This window comes from Onychomys torridus, chromosome 12 (genome assembly GCF_903995425.1).
Source record: "Onychomys torridus chromosome 12, mOncTor1.1, whole genome shotgun sequence".
Classification (NCBI taxonomy): Eukaryota; Metazoa; Chordata; class Mammalia; order Rodentia; family Cricetidae; genus Onychomys; species Onychomys torridus.
In genome coordinates, this window is record NC_050454.1 from 12,619,423 (window position 1) to 12,634,623 (window position 15,201).

General features: G+C 43.0%; 1 protein-coding gene across 1 annotated transcript in view; it reads right to left on the bottom strand.

Moving 5' to 3' along the window:
• Pak2 (p21 (RAC1) activated kinase 2) overlaps positions 1 to 14,546 on the bottom strand; it is a 62,455-nt gene extending 47,909 nt beyond the window's left edge. The window contains exon 1 of the mRNA XM_036203919.1: positions 14,265 to 14,546. The gene's annotated coding sequence lies outside the window, so the exon portion shown is untranslated. The remainder of the gene's footprint in view (positions 1 to 14,264) is intronic.
• Between the last annotated feature and the right edge of the window lie 655 nt (positions 14,547 to 15,201).

A 15,201-nucleotide genomic window follows, 5' to 3' on the forward strand; every position in this document is an offset into this window, starting at 1 on the left:
AAAGAATCCAATAAACAGGGCTATAGAGATGGCTCATCAGTTAAGAACACTTGCAGAAAACTGGGTTTGACTCTCAGCACCCACCTGGCAGCTCAGGACTACCTGTGAGATCCAATACCTCTTCTGACCTTCTGAGTCATCAGGCATACACATGGTACTCACACATACATGTAGGAACTCATGCATACAGATAAAGCATATAATAATGGGGGCCAAGAAAACTACCCCATATCAGGAGGATGGTGGTATATATCATCCTTTCTGAACCAGTGATTATTATAATAAATCTTTTTTTTTTTTTTTTTGTGGAGCTGAGGATCGAACCCAGGGCCTTGTGTTTGCTAGGCAAGTACTCTACCACTGAACTAAATCCCCAACCCCTATTATAATAAATCTTAAAAAGAATCTAATAAATAATAATCAAATAGCATGTGACTATGGCCAACCTCAGATACTGTAGCAATGTAAATAAGGCCACCAGCAGATACCACTTTATCCTGGCAAGAATTAAGAAGACTAACCAAGCCAGTAGTGGTGGCACATGACTGGCATTTGGGAAGTGGAGGCAGGGGGATCAGAACTAAAGGCCAATCTCAGCTACACAAGTTTGAAAGATAACACGAGGCAAAACAATGGTAGGAGTCTGCTGGTACCTGTTCCTGGAACTCACTACATAAACCAGGCTGGCCTCACACTCATAGAGATCCACCTGCTTCTGCCTCCCAACTGCTGGGATTAAAAGTGTGCACCACCTTGCCTGATTTATTTTAGTATTTTATGTGCATGAGTGTTTTGTTTGCATGTATGTCTGTGTACCACATATGTCCCTGGTGCCTTCAGAGGTTAGAAGAGGGCATTGGATCCTCTGGGGCTGGAGTTAAGAAGGTTGTAAGCTACCATGTGAGTGTTGGGAATTGAACCCCAGTCCTCTGCAAGAATAATAAGTGCTTTTAACTGCTGAGCCAACTCTCTAGCGCCACAGTGTTGGTTTGTTTGTTTTTTTCCTCACTATGATCATTCTACTGGTTCTGAAATGGTTATTACATTGTGAGTTTAATTGGATAGAATATCGCCAAATGGTAGGTATAATAGGAAAGGGCAGCTTTACATAATGATGCTGCCACAGCTCTTATAATTTTGTTTATAGAAAAAAAATTAGCCAGGTGTGGTAGTGCATGACTTTAATCCCAGCACTTCAAGGCAGAGGCAGGCATATCTCTCTGAGTTAAAGGCCAGTATACAGAGTGAGTTCCCGGACAGTCATGTCTACACAGAGAAACCCTGTCTCAACCCCCCCCCTCCGACATACACACACACACACACACACACACACACACACACACACACAGAGTGCTAGAGATGGCTCAGAGGATAAGAACACTGGTTGCTGTCCCAGAGCAGCTGGTTCAAGTCCCAGCATCCATATGAATAACTCCACTTCAAGGGTACCACATGCCCCCTCTTCTGACCTCCATGGACCCAGCAATACACAGTGCACAGACATCCATGCAGTCACAACACCCATACATATAAAATAAAAATTCTTTTTAATTTATGAAAAAAAATAACCAGGCTCTGCAGAACATATCAGGTGTTTCTAGAACAATTTAAAAAGTTCTAAAAGTGATTTGAATAATGAAATGGGAGCACCAGTGGTGTATCACCCAGCTTTTGAGTACACCAGCTTTAGAAAGCAACAATACCATTTACAGATTCTGTTATATTCTGGGAAAGAGTCATTTTCATGATTTCATCCTTCTGCATTTTATGTCACTGTTGCTTTGTTTTTGTTTTTTGAGACAAGATCTCAAGTTGTCCCTCTGGCTGGCCTCGAACTCACAGAGATTCACCTGCCTCTGCTTCCCAAGTCCTAGGACTACAGTAGTGACTACCATGCCAGGCTGTCAAAGTTCTTTGTACAGTGTGTGTGTGGGGGGGAGGTGACAGGCACTGTTTATCTAGATTTATTCTTCTAGTAAAAATTCCACTTAGTGACAAAAATAATTAAAGTAAAAATATTTAGGGGCTGGAGAGATGGGTCAGAGGTGAAGAGCACTGGCTGCTCTTCCAAAGATCCAGGTTCAATTCCCAGAACCCACATGACAGCTCACAGCTGTCTGTAACTCCAGTTCCAGGGGATCTGACACCTTCACACCAATGAACATAAAATAAAGTTAAAACAATTTAGGTTTTTCCATTTTTAAGAAATTAAGATTTTAGAAGATGATTTTAAAAAACCATTAAGTTTTCATATCTTGCTCTAATTTTCAATTCCCAAACTCTCCACACCTTCCAAAACAGATTTCTCAAATCACTCTAGCCTATGATTTAATCACTGCTACCAATTACTCCAAGATTACTTTTCACTCTCAGATTCCCAGAGTCTATCCCTCACAAGGCAGTTAGTAACTTTTGAAATATCACAAGGTATTGGTTCACTGTATAAAATTTGCCTTGATAAAGCCCAATGATACCTTCTGGACCAGGCCACTTTATCCAGAACACACATCATTTCAGTTTCTCTCTCTGAGCTTTTTTGTATATCCATCTTTAGTTTTTCTACCAGCCACCTCAAACAATCACACATGACCTCCCCAAAAAGGCTTTCTGCTTGGTGACTAACCATTCCCTCCCCCCAGAACCAAGGGAGTTCCTGGGCCACAGGACTTCTCAGTGCTAAAACCAGGAGGTCTCAGGGCAAACCAGGATCACCTTATTTTCTCTACCTCAGTGCTACCCATTCTAAGGATCAGCCTAACTGTCACTATGCTCACGGCATTAATTTTCTTCTAACTTAATACTCACTATGAATGTGAATGAATGTTCCTTCCCTACCCACTTATACAGCCCACAAGTGAGTCATCTGATTACCAGGATAGTTCACTCAGATTGAACACTGTCCCTAGCCCACAGTAGTAATGGACAGTATCTGCTGGGCTGGCCGATGGCTCAAGCCAGTGAAAGCACCTGTGTATCAAGTCTGACAACCTGAGTTCAACTTCCAAGACCCACTCGGTAGGAGAGCACTGACTCCCACTGACATTTATGAGCACCATGACATGTGTGCCCTCAAGCATGCATACATACATACATTCACACACAAAAAATAATAAAAAAATTTAATTAGCTGTGCAGTGAATATGGATGAAAGGATTTTTATGTTCACTGGTATTAAAGTTGAATAATGGGCTTTTTGGGTCTTTAGGATGACAAAGATCCTGGTATTAGAAGATATATTACTATTCTTTAAGGTCATGTTCTAGAAAACCAAGACAATAAAACTTTTCATTTATCTTGATGCTAATAATTAACCAAACAGGTCTGGGAGCCTCACACTTTTACCACGTCATGCTCAAGACAAAACCAGGCCGTTAAATGCTCTGAACTTACTCATCCAAGCAGCACTCAGCAGAAGGTAGATTTGGGCAAGAGGAACAGGAGTGATCTAACTCCCAAGATAGTAAGGTCAGAGGGCACACTGCAGGTGGTAGGAAATACAGCTACATCTGCAGTTCCTGGGCAACAGGAAACCACTACAAATTTGTGAGGGGTTAGTTTTAGTAGTGTTTTATTCTCAAAATAAAAGCAGTTTATGGCCATTCATTACAAAATCCCAAACCCTACAATGCTCTTAGAAACCACACACATGTCCTGAGGCAAGTCTTCCTGAGGACCCCTCTCTTAATTCTCTCTTAAGCCTATTTTAAAATAGCTTAATAACCTGTCCAAAAATAACCCTTCTCAACCCAGGATAGAGTCTGAAATAAAGAATACTCATTATCCTACTTTCCAGAAATAACCTATTTTTTTTAATATTTTTGCACTAGAAGTTAAATGACACTACTGGAGAATAAAGATTCCTATTGGTTCTCTATTCATTCATTCATTCGTTTGTTCATTCATTCATTCAAATATTTATTTAAGCTGGTCATAGTGGCTTATGTCTTTAATACTAGCACAGAGGCAGGTGGATCTTAGAGAGTTCAAGGCCAGTTCCTAGTCTAAAAGAGTTCCAGACTAGAGAGAAGTATATGGTAAGACTGTTTTAAAAACAAAACAGCTGGGTGGTGGCATAGGCAGGTGGATCTCTGAGTTTGAGGCCAGTCTGATCTATAAAGTTCCAGGGCAACCAGAGCTACAAAGAAAAACCCTGTGCCAAAAAAACAAAACAAAACAAAATAAACAAACAAATACAGAACAAAACACTAAAATATTTACTTAGTGTACAAAATTTGCCAGATCCCAGAAGGCCAAGATTTAGTCCTGGTTTTGATGCCACCCCATGGGAAAATAGCATCCTGCTGCAACAAGGCAAGGCTACCTGGGGCCAGTGAGACATGGTGGGAAAAGGCTCCTGATTCTATGCACTGTTAGCCAGAAGTCACACCTGCCTTTTGAAATTAAAGAAGGAATTTGCCAGGTATTCAGAGGGAACAGCAAGTGTAAAGAAATTCTGTAATCCACAGTGACACTTTTCTTTTTTCCTCGGCCTCCCCTACCAACATAAAATAATGATTCTTTTCTCTCTAAGCTTTTTACTGTGTCACCAGCATCTTGTCAGACAGAAGGTTCCTAGCCACAGCCAAGACTCCCCTTCTCCAAGAGCCAACCCACGCCCAAAAATCAGCTAGAAGCAGTTTTTGAGAGGAGCGACGCCCCTATTCCCATCTACCTGCTTTTTTTTTTTTTTTTTTTTTTTAATAATAAGTGAAAGTCTGGGATGTAAGGGTTCGTCCTTAATTACGTCATCAGCCTAGGATTCGGCCCAGCCTAAAAAGCGAGCGGGCCCTCTGTGTGTCTCCCTTTTTTCTTCCCTCCACACGGTCTCTCTCTGTCTCTCTCTGCCCCACCCCCTTCTCTCCCCCTCTCTCTCAATAAAGCTCTAAAAAGGTAACTATAGCTCATGATTTCCTCCAGCAAGGCCGCCACAGGCGGTGGCCAGCCATGAGCAGCGCCAATTTAACCAACACTAAGCACCATACTTATAAAATAAAACATGACCAACAAGGAAGTGCTGTGCTCAAATGCTCTGAAAGACAACAGGCAAGCAACAAAGATTACTATAGACTAAACAATGGACTAAATATTAGAAATCTAGTTTTCCTTAAGCTTGGTCACAAACTCTAAATGGCAAAGGAAACAACAACACCACACACACACACACACACACACACACACACACACACACACACACAGAGCAGAGGGCAGAAAGGGCAGTAAATACATGAGAAGCACAGCTCCACTCAATAGCAAAGAGGTGCAAACTGGGACAACATGCTTCTTTCCTATCAAAGTAATGCCACACAGTCTAAAACAAAGCATTTTTTCATTGAAGGATGAAGGTCAAGGCTGAGCTGACTAAGTATCAATATGTCTTCCCTTTCCTCTTTCTTTTCAGTCTCGGGAGTGCTGAGACTGCAGGGTTGTGCTAATAAACCTGGAGTGTAGTATGTCTTAAAAATCCAGAATAAGGCTGGAGAGATGGCTCAATGGTTCAAGTGGTATGCAAACATAAGGACCCGAGTCCAGATCCCTAGAACTCACACAAATGCCAGGTGGAGCTGCTGGGACTGTTGGGAAGCAAGCAGGCAGACACACTGGAAGACCCCAGGAACAAACTAGTTTACAGAGTAAGGTACTACTACTGGCTAGCTGTGAGTTCAGCTGTGACTGACTTATGGGTAAGGCAGAGAGAGACCAAGAAGATCCCCCATGTCAGCCTGCAGCCTCCACATGTATGTAAAGCACACATGAGCCCACGGTACTCTCTCTGACACACACATACACACAGGAGTGTGAAGATGAGGTGCATTCTTTATGTTGCAGTTGTTTAACTCTGTGAAGCTGTGTTACTGTGCCTGTCTAAAACATCTGATTGGCCTAATAAAGAGCAGAACAGCCAATAGCAAGGCAGGAGAAAGGACAGATGGGTTTGCCAGGCAGAGGGAATATATAGGAAAAATCTGGGAGGAGGAAAGGAGCAAGAAAAGGAGAGGAGGTCTCCAGGGGCCAGCCACCTAGCCAAACATCTAGACACAGAATAAGAAAGGAAAGAAAAGGGGCTGGAGAGATGGCTCAGTGTTAAGAGCACTGGCTGCCCTTCCAGAGGATCCGGGTTCAATTCCCAGCACCCACATGGCAGCTCACAACTGTCTGTAACTACAGTTCCAGGAAATCTGACACTCTCACATCAATGCACATAAACTTAAGTAAATTATTTTTTAAAAAATAAAAGGATGAGGAGGAGGAAAGAAAAGCTGGGCAGTGGTAGTGCACACCTTTAATCCCAGCACTTTAAGCTTCTGTGTGTGATTTATTAGGGAGCTGGGTGGTGGGCCTCTCAAAAGAGCAAAGGGTAAAAACAGATGGCAACATGGTTCACGCACTGAGGGTGCTCCTTACTCCCAGAACTGGGGAACCAAAGAACAGCACCCCCCCTACACACACACACCAATTCTAACAGGAAAGGAAGGCACAGGAGTCTGGAGTTAGCACTGGTGACAATATAAATTATTAGATGTTTTGGTTGCATTTACTTTGCAACTTTTTTTCTTTTAGATAGGGTATACTATGTAGCCCTGGCTGATACGGAACTCATAGGCCAGGATGGTCTCAAACTCAGAGATCCTCCTGCCTCGGTCTCCAGAGTGCTGGAATTAGAAGCATGAGCCACCGCACACACCTTGTAATAAACTATTTTTGTATCATAAAAAATGAAAGCAAAAATGTTAAGATAGTTACTTCATAGTACAAAGCAATCATTAAGCAAAATAAACATCAGAAAGCAATCATTTATTATCATCTATACAATAAAACAAAACTTTTAAACACCCATTTTCAAAACAAAAATAAATTGTACGCAGGTCTTTCTTATGAGTATGTAACTAGGTTCCAACTTTCTATCCTCTTGCTTCAGCCTCCCAAGTACTGGCATTATAGGCCTGTGTGCTACCACACCAGACTACAGGTGAATTAAAAGAGAGAACAAAACCAAACTGGAAAGGAAAACAAAGCTTAAACAAAAAGACACAGACAATATATTAAGACCTAAGATAATTAGGCAGAACAGCACACCACCTGTAACGCCAGTTGTCCCAGAACTTAGGGAGGTGTAAGGAGTTAGGCAGGAGGATCAGAGTTCAAGCTCATCCTCAGCTACAGTGAGTTCAAGATCAGATTGGGCTGCAGGAGATTCCTTCTCAAACAGAAAACAGAGAGACTGGTGAGGTGGGTAAGGCCCCTGCTGCCAAGCCTGACAACCTGAATCCATCCATTGAACCTGCATGGGGAGATCTCTGCAAGAAGTCTGTCCTCTGATGCACCTGTGCCCCATCACAGATATACCAAAATTAAACATGTCATGAAAAAATACTGAATAGGACAATTATTTTACTGATAACACAATCTGTAGAAAAGATCAACCAGTGCAGAACTCAGTCACCAAACAATCTGATATCAGAACACAAAGTCATTAGTTAGGAGAATGAGAAGCCAAGCTACAGACAAGGAGAGTCACTCACAAAAAAACGTTCCTGATATAAAAGACTACTACATGAAATACATACAAAGAACTCATAACCCAGCAACAGGAAAATGAACGACCCTATTAAGAATTGAAAAATAGTCAGGTGGTGGTGGCACACACCTTTAATCTACAGAGTGAGATCCAGGACAGGCACCAAAACTACATGGAGAAACCCTGTTTCGAGAAAAAACAATTAGAAAAACAGTACTGAAGTTTCTCATGCAACTAAATATATCACTGCCACAAACCAGCTCCTTAAATTTACCCCATCAGCAGAAAAGTTATTCCTCAGAAAAACTGACTTGTAAAAGCTTAGCTGACATTGTAAGACATATAAATGACAACAAACACATGAAAAGACGTTCAATGTCGCCAATAATTATAAAAATGTAAATCAAAACAACAATTAGATACTTCATACACAGTAAGATGGCTGCTGTTAAAACAAAACAAAAAACATAAAATGAAGACCTGGCAAGGATGGAGAAACTGAAGACTGCTGCTGGTAGAAATGTAGAACAATACAGCCACCATGGAAAACGGTTCAGTGGCTCCTCAAAAAAGTAAAAGTAGTTGCTAGACAAGCCAGCATGTTTTGAAGAAATATCGTACATATATTGATATCCATATTGCACCACTCAAATGGTCTTTGGCTCTTTTGGTTAAGCAAAATGTGGTGCATACACAGAATGAAGTATGTATCAACTTCCTTTTATCAAGCATAAAAGGAAGGGCACACTAACACATGCTCCAACATGGATGAACACTGAAGGGCACACTAAAACATGCTCCAACATGGATGAACACTGAAGGGCACACTAACCCATGCTCCAACATGAATACTGAAGGGCACACTAAAACATGCTCCAACATGGATGAACACTGAAGGGCACACTAACACATGCTCCAGCATGGATGAACACTGAGCGTATCTATCAGGCTAGGTGAGATAAACCAAAGGTAAATGAACTTACATAAGTAGTCAAGAACATGGAGACTGGAAGTAAAGCAAGGAGTGACTCGTTAGCAGGCACAGACTTTCCGTTTCCTAAGATGAAGAGCTACAGAGTGGTGTGACAGTGGTGAATGATGCCCAGCACTGTAAACCTAGAGACCGTTACAGATGGTAAGCATCCTCAGGTAGATTTTATACCACAATGACAAAATGGAAAAATAAAGTCCTGGGCTGAGAAGATAGCTCAGTACGTAAAAGCACTTGCCATGCAAACCTGATGACGACCTGGGTTTGATCCCCAGAACCACCAAAGCCAGCCGCTGTGTGTGGCATGCACCGATGGATCAGTGGGCTGGGAAGCAGGGACATGGCAGACAGAACCAAGAGGTGACTCAGTAGGAGGGCTTCGTAGTTTCTCAGAGGGCCCAAGTTCAGTTCCCTGCTACCGGCTCAGGGAAAGAGAAATGAATAGAAGAACAGACAATGTTTTTTGGTTTGTTTTATAATTTTTGAGACAGGGTTATTATGTGTGCCCCTGGCTACATTGGAACTCACTGTGTAGACCAGGCCTGCCTCTGCCTCCCAAGTGCCAGAATTAAAGACCTCCACCACCATGTCTGGCCAGCACAAAAATTTGATTGTGTATAAAATGATTGTGTGTATTTATTTCTTCAACACATTATTATATGTTTGTGAAAACCCATACAACATGTAACAAGTAAACTTTAACATAAGCTTGAACTCTGGGTAATACTAACATGTCACTGCTGGTCCATCCTAAGTATATCAAAGACCTACTTACTAGTACAGTTACTGGTAGTGGGGAAACTTTAAGAACTCTATACTTTCTGCTCCATTTTGCTGTGCACCTAAAATTGCTTTATAAAGTCTACTAAATTAAATTTTAAAATAATTAAAAATATAAGAAATTGGGGGCTGGAGAGATGGCTCAGAGGATAAGAGCACACTGACTGCTCTTCTAGAGGTCCTGAGTTCAATTCCCAGCACCCACATGGTGACTCACAACCATCTGTAAAGAGATCTGGCACCCTCTTCTGTATACATAATAAATAAATAAATCTTAAAAAAAAAAAAAAAAAAAAGGTTCACAAGAAAGCCAGGTGGTGGTGGTGCATGCTTTAAAAAAAAAAAAAAAAATATATATATATATATATATATATATATATAAGAAATTGACATTTACTTAACAAACACATACTTATTGCCTATCCACTTGTTTGAAGATCTGGGTCAAAGAAATGAAGAAAAAAAAAGGCATTCAAAACCATGGGGGGCACTTCCATTCAAACCACACACAAATATATACATAGGTAAATAATTATTATTAAAAGTTCAAAATAAAATATAGATTTTTTTGGTAAAAGTGTAATAGGCAAGATTTTACAACAGAGGTAAAATGAATATAAAGGAGGACAGAGAAGGAAACTCACATTGGTGAAAGCTTTTTAGAGGTCAGTTTACCAGCTATCAAAATGTAGACCGAGGTGGGCAAGGATAGCTCATAGGTAAAGGCAACCAAACTTAAACTACCTTAGAGTTTAACCCCCAGGACCTAACAACCCACTACGAACCACCGTGCAATGCACTCAAGTGTGGTACCAGCATAGGTCTGGAGTCCAGGCACCAAGAGAGGCTGATGCATTCTAAGCCAGTGTGAGCACCACAGCAAAAGAAAGACATCTGAGAGCATCTCCCCTTACCTCACTGCCACAAAACAGAAACAAACACCTTACAATGCACATTTAAAATCAAGCCAGGCAGTGATGGCACACACCTTTAATCCCAGCAGGTACAGACAGGTGGATCTCTGTGAATTTGAGGCCAGCCTGGTCTACAGAGCGAGTTCCAGAGAAACCCTGCCTGGAAAAACCAAACCAAAAAAAAAAAAAAAAAAAATCCTCTTGGTTGGGAAAATGGCTTCAGTGGGTAAATGGTGCCCGCTGCCAGGACTGATGACCTAAGTTCAATACAACCCACTGTAAGGAGAGAGCCGGCTCCCACAGGTTGCCATCTGACCTTCACATGTCCCTCCCCACAACACACAAAGAACGAAATAAAATAAAAAATGTTTATTACTTTATTTTTTTTAAAAAAATTCGGTCCTCTTAGAGAAAGCACATGAACATGCACATGTGCAAAACTACACGACAGGGACTCTGGTTAAGGCTCTCCCACTCAGATCTACAACACTACAGTGAGCACAGGTAGTAAGAGGACCACATAATGCAGTAACTCCTCACCGTTATGAAGCCGAGGTAACACTGTGTGCATTGATATGAAAATCAACACACAAGGGTCCTCCCCGCCCCCACCCCGCCCCATTTAAAAATCAAGGTAAACAGGTACCTAGATTTTTAAAGGTATAATCCAAGCACCTGGATGGCTCAGAGAGCGGATCGATCATCAGAAGTTCAAGGACAGCCACACTACGTATGGAGACCCTGTCCCAGAAGCACTAAACAAAATAATTTAAATTAACTAAAATACACACCCTGAATATTTGCTTCCTTCGAGCTTCTTATTAAATGAAACTGTTAGTAATGGGGGACCTGAGAGATGGCTCAGCAGTTAAAAGCACAGAGTGCTCTCCCAGAGGACTGGTGTTTGATTGTCACTCACATGGCAGCTCCCAACTGTCTGTAACTGCAGTTCCAGGGGTCTGACGCTCCCTACTGGCCTTCATTGGTGTCCATGTGCTGCATATACACACATGCAGGCAAAACACACATCCACATAAAAAACAATTCCTTACAAAATAAAAGGAGCCAGGTGGTGGTGTCCCTGACTTTAATCCCAGCACTCAGGGAGGCAGAGCCAGGCAGATCTCTGTGAGTTTCAGGCCAGCCTAGTCTGCAGAGTGAGTTCCAGGACAGTCAGAGCTGTAACACTGAGAAATGCTGTCTTGAAAATGCAAATTAAAAAAAAAAAAAAAAAAAAAAAAAAGAGGAGAGCTGGAGAGATGGTTCAACGGTTAAGAGCACTAGCTGCTCTTCCAGAAGACCCAGGTTCAATTCCCAGCACTCACATGGCAGCTCATCTGTAACTCCAGTTCCAGGACTTCTGACACACTCACACAGACATACATACAGACAAAACATCAATGAATATTTTTTAAAAAAATACAAGAACTCAGAAACACAATTTACAAGTAACAACCTCCTCATTAGACAAGAATCAGTTAATTCTGTAACTAGAAGCATTTGAGTGGGAGTGTGTGTGTGTATGTGGGAACCTGATCTAGTCTCAAGACTTGAACCACAGTCCAATTTAAACCAAAAACAGAAATCTCAGAAAGCCAAAAGAAATGTATACTGAACATTATTACTGTAATAATCAATAATGATGATGATAGTAACCATACCTACTTGCTTTATACTTGGCTACTTATACAAGCTCTTGAGTTCTGAGTAATTGAACTGAAATATAAACTACCCCTAATCATTTCTACTTGGAAACCTGCCTATGATAAAGATCAAAGAAATATGAGAAGCCCCACTCCTTTGGCAGACATACATCAACTAAAAACTATACTTCATGAATTTAGGTTGGCAGTATTGGTATCATATAACACAAGGTCCAGAAGAATTAATTTCTTTTTCTCTGATGGTAAACTTGAAATCACGACCCCAAGAGAAGTGAAATATCCAAGAATACTTTTTTTTAAAAGTCTGCTTGCCGACCACAATGGTGCACACCTGTAATCTCAGTTACTAGAAGCCTGATGCAAGATGAATGCCTGAGCCCGGAGTTTGCAACAAGCCTGGGTAACATGCAAAGAGCCAATCTTAAAAGACAGACGGACAGCTGCTTTGGGAAAGAACTGAGCCATTCTGCTGGTGCAGGTTTGTAACCCCAGATACAGGGAGGTTGAGACAGGAAGAACACACAGAGTTCCAGACTGTCTCAAAAGTCAAAGAGGGCTGGGGTTGTAGCTCAGTGACAGAGTGCTTACCTAGCACCATAGGGAGGGCTTTGGCTCAAGCCAGTACAGGGGTTAACAAAGAGGAAAACCAGAAGCTGACCGCAAGGTACTTTTTCCTTCCCTGACACTTGACATCTCAACCAAAGACAACTGGCAGAACGGAAGGCTGGCAGCACTGGCACTAAGCCACGTCCCACAGCCCATGGTAGAGGGACAGGTAACGATAGACTATGTAGTGAAAACAGAACACTTTGAATGGAGGTCAACCTCTTTTTTTTTAAGCTGAGGATCGAACCCAGGGCCTCTACTGAGCTAAATCCCCAACCCTAGGTCAACCTCTTTTACCAAAATCCAAAAGTTACTTTAAAACGAATATCTACCTACCTACCTAGCTATCTAAGCAACATGAAATTCAGTTTCCATGATGTAAATGTACAATAATGTTTCTGGCTAATTAATCTCTAGAAAGGTTTAAAAGCAGATGCTGCCAAATAGGTTAGTTCACACGTGTAAGCCCAGCACATAAGGCTGAGCCTCCTAGGAAGTGTCAGGCCAGCCTGAGCAGGAATGAGGCCCTGTCTAGAAAAAAGGCAGAGGATGGGTATAAAAGCACATGAAAAGGGCTTTCCCTTACACACACACACACACACACACACACACACACACACACACACACACACCCTGACTTAAGAGGTGAGGTAGAGATGGGTAAGAATGTTCTACAAATGCCACAGAGCTTCTGGCAGAGTTGACATGCCCTAACCTGCTTTAAAAATTGCTATTCACTGCCTTCATCCCAACCTAATTTTATTCATACTATTCTACTATTCTTTTGGATAACTCTACCAAAAAAAAAAAAAAATCCCCAGAGCAAATTCTTGTGTATTTATTTCAATATCCTGCCTACTTATATGAGCGGAAGAGTCAAACAGCAGGGGAAAAACGTGACGTGCACAACCTTCATCCAAAACACAGTTCGTCTAAGTTTGGGCCTAACCGGTTTGGTTGACTTTAAATGGTTAGAAATGAGAAGACAGAAAATCGACAGGTCACTTGTAAAGAAGAACCTGGCTGCTATCAATGGGAGTTGGTTTTGTTTTGTTTTTTAAATCAAAGAGGAAACAAATCTCTCCCACTCTACCTATGCCTATTAAATTAAGATAAAGGATAGGGAGAACCTCCCATCAAGCCACAACAGCCATTATTTTACACACTTCTGTCTTGGATGACTTGATCTCTAAAGAACTAATCAAAAGGTTGAGTTCTCTCAGTTATTTGCCGCAACGTTTTTTGTGAGTGAGGAGGGCGCGCGAGTTTCAGACAGCCAAACATGGTGAAAAGCCAACCTCAACCCAAGTTAACCTTAAGAAGCAAATATTCACCTCTTGGCTGGAGATCAAGCAAAAACTAGAAGAGCCTTAAGTTCTCTTCTTAAGCGGAGGGTCCCGGAGCCCTGCAAAACTTTCTGATGTGGAGAATGAGGAAGAACTTACAGACGGAACCTTAAGGGGCTCGCGACAGGATTCCGGAGCCCCAAGGCTGCAGCGAGCGCAGCTGGTAAAGGAGGGACCATCCAGGAACAGACCCGAGCCGTCCGGTGCAGCGCCGCCGGGGCAGAAAGGGGCGAGGGCGGCCGGGCTGGGGCCGGGCAGAGAGGGGTGCCCGCAGCCCGGCAAGCTTCCTCTCGGCCGAAGCCGAGGAGAGCCCGGGCGCAGACAATGAGCCACCGCCCGGAGCCGGGGGCCCGCTCGCAGGTGCCTTCGTCCCCGGCCCGCTGGGCCCAGGCCGCGGAGGCGGGAGGAGGGCGGCGGCCCGGCCCGGGCGAGAGCGTCCGCACTTACCAGAGAGGGAAGGAAGGTCTCCGCCCGACCCGGGACGGGCTGCCGGGACGACGCGGGCGAACGCTGTGCTGGGCAGCGGAGAAGCAGGAGGGCAGGGCAGAGGGGAGCGGCTCGGGGCGCGGCCGTCGCTACCGAGGCCGTGAGGCGCGGAGCCCCGCGGGCCAGGGAGGGGAGGGCAGGAGCCTTCGGCAATGGCGACGGCCCGGGCCGGAGGGGAAGCGGAACAACCGCTGCCGCTGCGCGTGGCCACAACCCTGGGGGAGGGCGGTGGCAGGGCGAGGGGCGGGGCTACCGGACCCGCCCCACCCGTGGCGTCATTCCCGAGGGGCGGGCCCTCACAGGGCTGCTGGGAACCGTAGTCCAGTCATTTGCTGGAGCGGGGCGGGCGAGAAGTCGTTTTGGGATTAGAGAAAACTTGTCCTTTATATTTAATTCAGCATTCTGCATTGTCTGCTGTAACGTTTTACCTACTGAGGATGCTGACAGAGGACATCTGATCCATACATGTCTGTGTATACAGGATCTTTGTTTCTGAGAATTTATCCATTCACTACTTAAGTAAACCAGATTATGCTGATAAACAAGGTCTTCCGTCTTTGCAAACAAATACCTCTGTACTTTATCAACGGAGGAGTTAATCTATGTATTCTTATTCTACAATTATGTCAGTGTCTAATGCCTATAAAAGACAACTTTAGGTACCAGAGATTCAAGGATGGATACCCTTTACGTATTTTTTGTAAAGTTTGTAAATAATGAAAACAATAATCAAAGCATTGATATATTTCAAGGAAAAAACTGAGGGAGATTACTTTGGACAGAGAAAGTGATATTTAAAGTGAAAACAGAAAGAGTCAGAAACACATAGAGGAAAGGATTACAGGCAGGAAGGAAAGGGAATGCCAAGGTCAGTTAAGAAGACCCACATAGAGTTGGG